A 5,898-nucleotide genomic window follows, 5' to 3' on the forward strand; every position below is an offset into this window, starting at 1 on the left:
TTTAAGTGGTATTTTAAAATGAATTGCACATTTGTTTAAAAAAAAGTTTGGGGAGCTTAATTGATAGTGTTTGACTCTTGATTTCAGCTCAGGTTGAGATCTCAGGGTCATGGGATTGAGCCCCATATCAGGCTCCATGCTCATCAAAGAGTTGGCTTGAGATTCTCTCTCTCCCTCTCCTCTCCCTCAGCCCCTCCTCCTGCTCACACACACACACACACACACACACACACTCTCTCTCTCTCTCTCTCTCTCTCTCTCAAAAAAAAAAGGTTGAAAGTCTTTAAGGAAAATAGAAAAAAGATGAGCAAAAGTTGATCATTGTGCCTACATAAATGTGTTCTAGAAATCTGTGACAATCGCAAGCCCACTCTCATTTTTATGCCAGCAGCTTCCTCCCTAAGCCCCGACACCCTAGAGGGCAGATTTCTGGCAAGTTCTGCTACCATGGCGCCATGGGCACTTCTCTGCCATCCCATCAGCCATGGCCAGGACCTTTCCATGGACATTTGGATCTCAGCCCTGGGAGCCTCTTCCCCAAGTGCACCATCCCAGTCCTTAGGGCATGGCTGCTCCTTATTAGAACTGGTATTCATTTCCTCTTTAGTGTTCTCTACTTCTTACCAGCCAATTCCTCATACCCCCATCCTGTTACAGTTACTGATCCTTATCTGACACTTTCCCCTTTTTGAAGTATTACGTGGTTCCCTCTCCTTATTGGACCCAGACTGTTCTCCAGCAGCAGGTGGCTCCCTGTGCTAAGTATCAGGTGGGTTATTTCAGAGACCTGAGGTGACACAGCCCCGTCTTCAAAAAATAAACATGTCCATGCTAAGTGGCAGAGCACAAGGCTCTGAAGTAAGAGAATGGTTCTAGATCTTGTTCTGCAGCTAAGTATGGGATGTGGGTGGGGGTGGGGATTGCCCAATCCATGAGCATCTTCACCTGTCACCCATAGGTGGTGGACTGCAGGGCCTTTGTGTGAGGGTAAAAGCTAAACTCCTGTGACAGTGACTCAACACGGATGTTCACTCTCTCACAAAGGGTCCAAGGATGCTTAGCTCCACACAGTCACTCAGGGACCCAGGTTCTGTCCATTTTTTTGTCTGGCCATCACTCAGGGTGTCGCTGTTATCTGTGTGGTTCACGGGAAGGTGGACAGCGTGGTGGAGACAGGCTTGATACCTTAAGAGCCAGAAGCACCAGTGGTGCCTGTCACCTCCATTCCAGTGGGTGTGCATCTAGTCACGGGACCATGCCCAAGCATGCAAGAGGTTGACCAGTGGAATCTCCAGCAGAGTGTTCAGGAACCCAACCGCAACTCAATCATGTGGAACAAGTAGGAGGAGGTGGGGGACACTATCGATGTCCACCGTCCACATGCCAGCTCTCCCAGACTCCTCCATGCGTCACCCCAACCACCCACAGTCAAGGAACGAAAACCTCCTTGTCCTTGTGGGAAATCCATTCTTCGTCATTCTGCTTTTGCTTTACAGTCAAGATTCGTAGAGTTTGCAAAAACGTCTTTTAATGCTGAAGAGTAAGGAGGTGGCGTCTGTGACTAACAAAGCCTCCCTGTGCACCTGCTGGGGAAGACAGACTTTTTTCCTCTGACATAACAAATTAGAACCCATCTGGGATTTGAGAAGTCTGAGCTAAGACTTCCTGGATCTGTTTGGATAGGGAGCAATGATGAAAAGTGAAGGAAATGATTGTTTAAAGAACTCTTGTGTGTCAAGTAGAAGGGGGGCTGAAGAATTCTTAGACACTTGACTCTGCTGTATGTAGGACGCTGGTGTTTATAGGATCTGGGGAGACTGAAAAGAATGTCACCCATCCTCAGTACTTAGGTGTGCTGGGCGCTGTTGTAAGACCTTAAAAGTGATAATTCCTCTAATCCTCACAAAGATACTTTGACATCAGGGCTATTATGTCCATTTGAGAGATATGGAAATGCAGGCAGAGAGAGAGAGAGAGAGAGAGAGAATTTGCCCCCATTCATGCAGCTGGTAAGCAGTAGATCTAGGATTTGAATCTAGACCATTCGGCTCCAGAGTCTGTGCCACCAACCTTTCTGGTAAAGCATCGGCTAGCACACATTTCGGGCTCCACGGGTCGTGGGGTCTGCCCCGGTTCTCCGCTGCGGCTGAAGGGCCAAAGCAGCCACAGACCACGTGGAAGCGAGCAAGTGTGGCTGGCTTCCCATTAGACTTTATTTATGGACACGGGACTTTGAATTTCAGATCATTTTCACGTGTCACAAAATCTTTCTGTTCTTTTATTTTTTTATTCAACATAAAACCCACTCTTGGCTCGCAGGCTGTTTGCTGGCCCCTGGTTTTTGCCATTAACCTTGATGCCCTTAAGACTGGGAATCACGTCCAGAGCCTGAAGGTACCGGGTGCTCTTGGAAGAGCCTCCCGGGCCCTATTCCCTGAAGACCCGCTGCCTTCCCCGGGGAGGAAGGTGCTCCTACTGTCATTCCACTGGGTGGAAGAAGGCGAAGCATCCCTATGACAAGGTGGGACAGGGTCACACTGCCGATGAGGATCGGTGCTGAGACCTGTTGGTGGACGGGCAGGAAGGATTGGGGTTGGCATTCAAGGCGCTTGCAGGAGCGTCGCAAAATGGGGAAATGAAGGGAGGGCGTACGGGGCAGAAGGTTGGGAGGCAAGGACCCCGGGGCCTCATTGTCCCTGCAATTTCCCGTCCAGTCAGCGAGTACTCAGAGGACACACCCCACAGCCTGTGCTCACCCCGACCTGCCATCGGTTTGATGAGAGGGCGCTGCTCCTACCACGGGTGCGAGCAGATGGGTGAGGAGCCGGGCTGCCCGCCCCGGGGCCAGCAGGGAACACGGAGGGTCCCGCAGCCTGTGCTTCCTGCCCTGGGTCACATGGCAGCAGAGGGACCCCAGCCTTCTCCAGGTGCCCGCTTTTTGCCGCTGAGTGTTCCGCGGCCCCTGGGAGCTCCCACTGCGGCCCTCACTGGCCCGGGGGCCTGGGTCCCCTCTGTGTTGGCTTCAAAGTGCCACGTGCTGCGGGGGCAGAGGGGTGTGCTCCCCACAACAGAAGTGTAGTGTCCCAGCTCTGGAGGCAGGCAGCGCAAACCAGGGCGTCTTCAGGGCTGGCTCCCTGCCAGGGCTCCAGGGAAGGCTCTTCCTTCGTGTCTTCCAGTGTCTGGTGGCCCCCAGTGATCCTTGGCGTCCTTGGTTCGTGGTGACATCGCCCCAGTCTGCCTGCACCCCCTTTGTTTTTTTTTTTTAAGATTTTATTTATTTATTCATGAGCTACACACACACACACACACACACACACACACACACAGAGGCAGAGACACAGGCAGAGGGAGAAGCAGGCTCCATGCAGGGAGCCTGATGTGGGACTTGATCCCGGGTCTCCAGGATCACAACCTGGGCTGCAGGCGGCACTAAACCGCTGCGCCACTGGGGCCGCCCACCTCCTTTGTATTTAATATATTATATGTATTTACTTATTTATTAGAGAGAGCATGAGCAGGTGGAGAAGGAGAAGCAGACTCGCCCTGAGCAGGGACCCCGATGAGGGGCTGGACCCCAGGACCCTGGCATCATGACCTGAGCCACCCAGGCACCCCAACACAGATCAGGGCCATTCTGAGAACACCAGCTTCTTTTCCAGAAATTTCCTAAGATGCCTGGCAGTCATAGCCACCAGCACCTCATTTGGGCTGCTGAATTAATGCAGACTTTGGGATGTGGACCATGTGTGTTAAGGTGGACGGGGCAATGGGGCTTGATAAGAGCCAGGGTGGCATAGGCCAGGCCTAAGGGAGCATCTGTTGCATCATCCAGACGCATGGGTAAGTGCAAGCCTTGCACTGAGAGCACCCCCAGGCCCCTGCTCCCAGCACGGCCCAGGGCCAGCAGCGTGGGCATCCCCTGGGAGCCTGCAGACCCTGAATCTGTCCACCTTTGCACCAGCTCCCTGGGGGATGGGGGTCCCGGGGGGGGCATTAGAGCCCCGGGGGACTTGCTCTAGACTCCACAGGCCTGGGGTTCCATCCTGACCTCACACTCCCTCCCCCTTTTGGAAAAGCCAGAAGGTGGGCTCCCCAGCATTCAGCTCTCTCAGGAGGATCTGCTTTCTCCCACGCCCAATTTGACTGGGGGCGTGGGGGGGGGGGTGTCTTCTTTGCTTCCAGATATTCCATTACTTTCTTTGAACCCCACAGCTCCCATGAAACCCACTGCAACCTGGGGCCTGGGTCTTGTCAGACTGTGAGCGCTCTGAGATTTGGCCTGCTCCCATGCGGTAGCCTGTCCTTGGGTGTCATGGACGCTGCCAGGTGACACGTGGCTCCCGGGGCAGGGACGGGGGCTTTTTACAGCAGAACAAGCAGTGCAAGTTTTGCTTTCAAATATTGTGTATTAGTAGAAAACTTGAGGGATAGTAAGACCAACAGATGGGAAATAGAGGTTGCTACACACATTTCTCCAGAGGAGGGGGCATGCCCCCATGGGGCCACCTGGGGAAGCACCAGGTGTCTCTCTCGCAAGAGGGCACCAGGAGTAACTGTGACAAGAGCCTTGGCTGTGGTTTCTATGGGGAGGAGCAAGCAAGGCAGGGAAGCAGGCTTAGGACTGGCTACTTTGAGCAACTTCCATGGGCTCTGGCCATAAGGGCTGTCCCTAGTCATCTGGTACCCGGCCCTGGGGTGACACAGACAGGGGGATGGTGGCCTGGAGTGACAGCCCCATAAAAGAGGTGGTCAGGGTGCAGGCTCCGGATTGGTTGGTTTATCTTTCAAAAGTGCCCTCCTGAAGAGTCACTAACTACATTTAGGGATTGGCTGTCCCAGGGAAGGGTGGCCACCCCAGGTTCAGCAAGGGCCCAGACACCAAAACGTCAGGATCCTGAAAACATAAGACGTGGCTACTACAAGCTTAGCGTTTGCACTGGCTCCCCTTGGACGCTGCCAGGCAATGGATTTGCGCCACTGGCGAGCCCTGAGCTCAGGGAACATGCGTGCTTTATAATCGGCAGTTTGCACCCAGCCTCTGCCCACCCCCAGGGGTGAGAGTAGCTTCATTTTACTGGACGATAACCCCACCCACCATGTCCCCTGCAGGGAAGCACTACCTCTGTGCTCCTCCAGGGAGGTCTGCCCTACAAACATCCTTGAGAGATCCCAACAAAGTGGCAGTGTGTTCCTCTCCTCACAAGATGTGCAGAAATGCGCGACCCCAGAGACCTGTGTGGACCTCAGTGCTGTGGGTCGTGCCCACCGCCGCCCCCAGCTGCTCGTGCTCCCCTTTGTTCTGCTCATTTCTCATTGGGAACATGGGGAATCGCCCACTGGGCACCTGCTGTATGCCGCGTACTTTCTCGGCGGTGGAAACACCGTCCTCAACCAGACAGACAAGGTGTCTGTCCCAGGGTGCTTGCGTCCCCGCCAAGGAAGACAAGAAGGGACACAGGTGCATGTGAGACTCAGAGGATTTCAGAGCCGGCTTGTCCAGAGCAGGGGATCTAACAGGTGACGGGACAGAGAGGGTGATGGGGATGTGTGAGCTCTTCCAAAACCCGGGGATTCTCAGATTCCTGGGGTCTATAGCATCAGCTTCTAGGAATACATCCAAAGTGCAAATTCCTGGGCTCACCCCAGACCTACGGAATCAGACTCGAGATGTGGCTCGAGACCTGGGTTTAACCCCCTCCAGAAGATTGTGATTCACTCTGGAGTCGTGAACTAGTGGGTGCAAGCCATTCTTACAGGGCAGGTGGCCTGGTGGTGGTTTAAAGACCTCTTTTGCCCGGCTCCTGGTGGCTCTGGCCGGCCCTCCGGCCTCCTGCCCTCTCTGTCCCCCAGGACACCCCTCTGCACCCCTCCATGCAGCAGGCCTCTCCACACACCCTG

This window comes from Vulpes vulpes, chromosome 3 (assembly GCF_048418805.1).
Source record: "Vulpes vulpes isolate BD-2025 chromosome 3, VulVul3, whole genome shotgun sequence".
NCBI lineage: Eukaryota > Metazoa > Chordata > Mammalia > Carnivora > Canidae > Vulpes > Vulpes vulpes.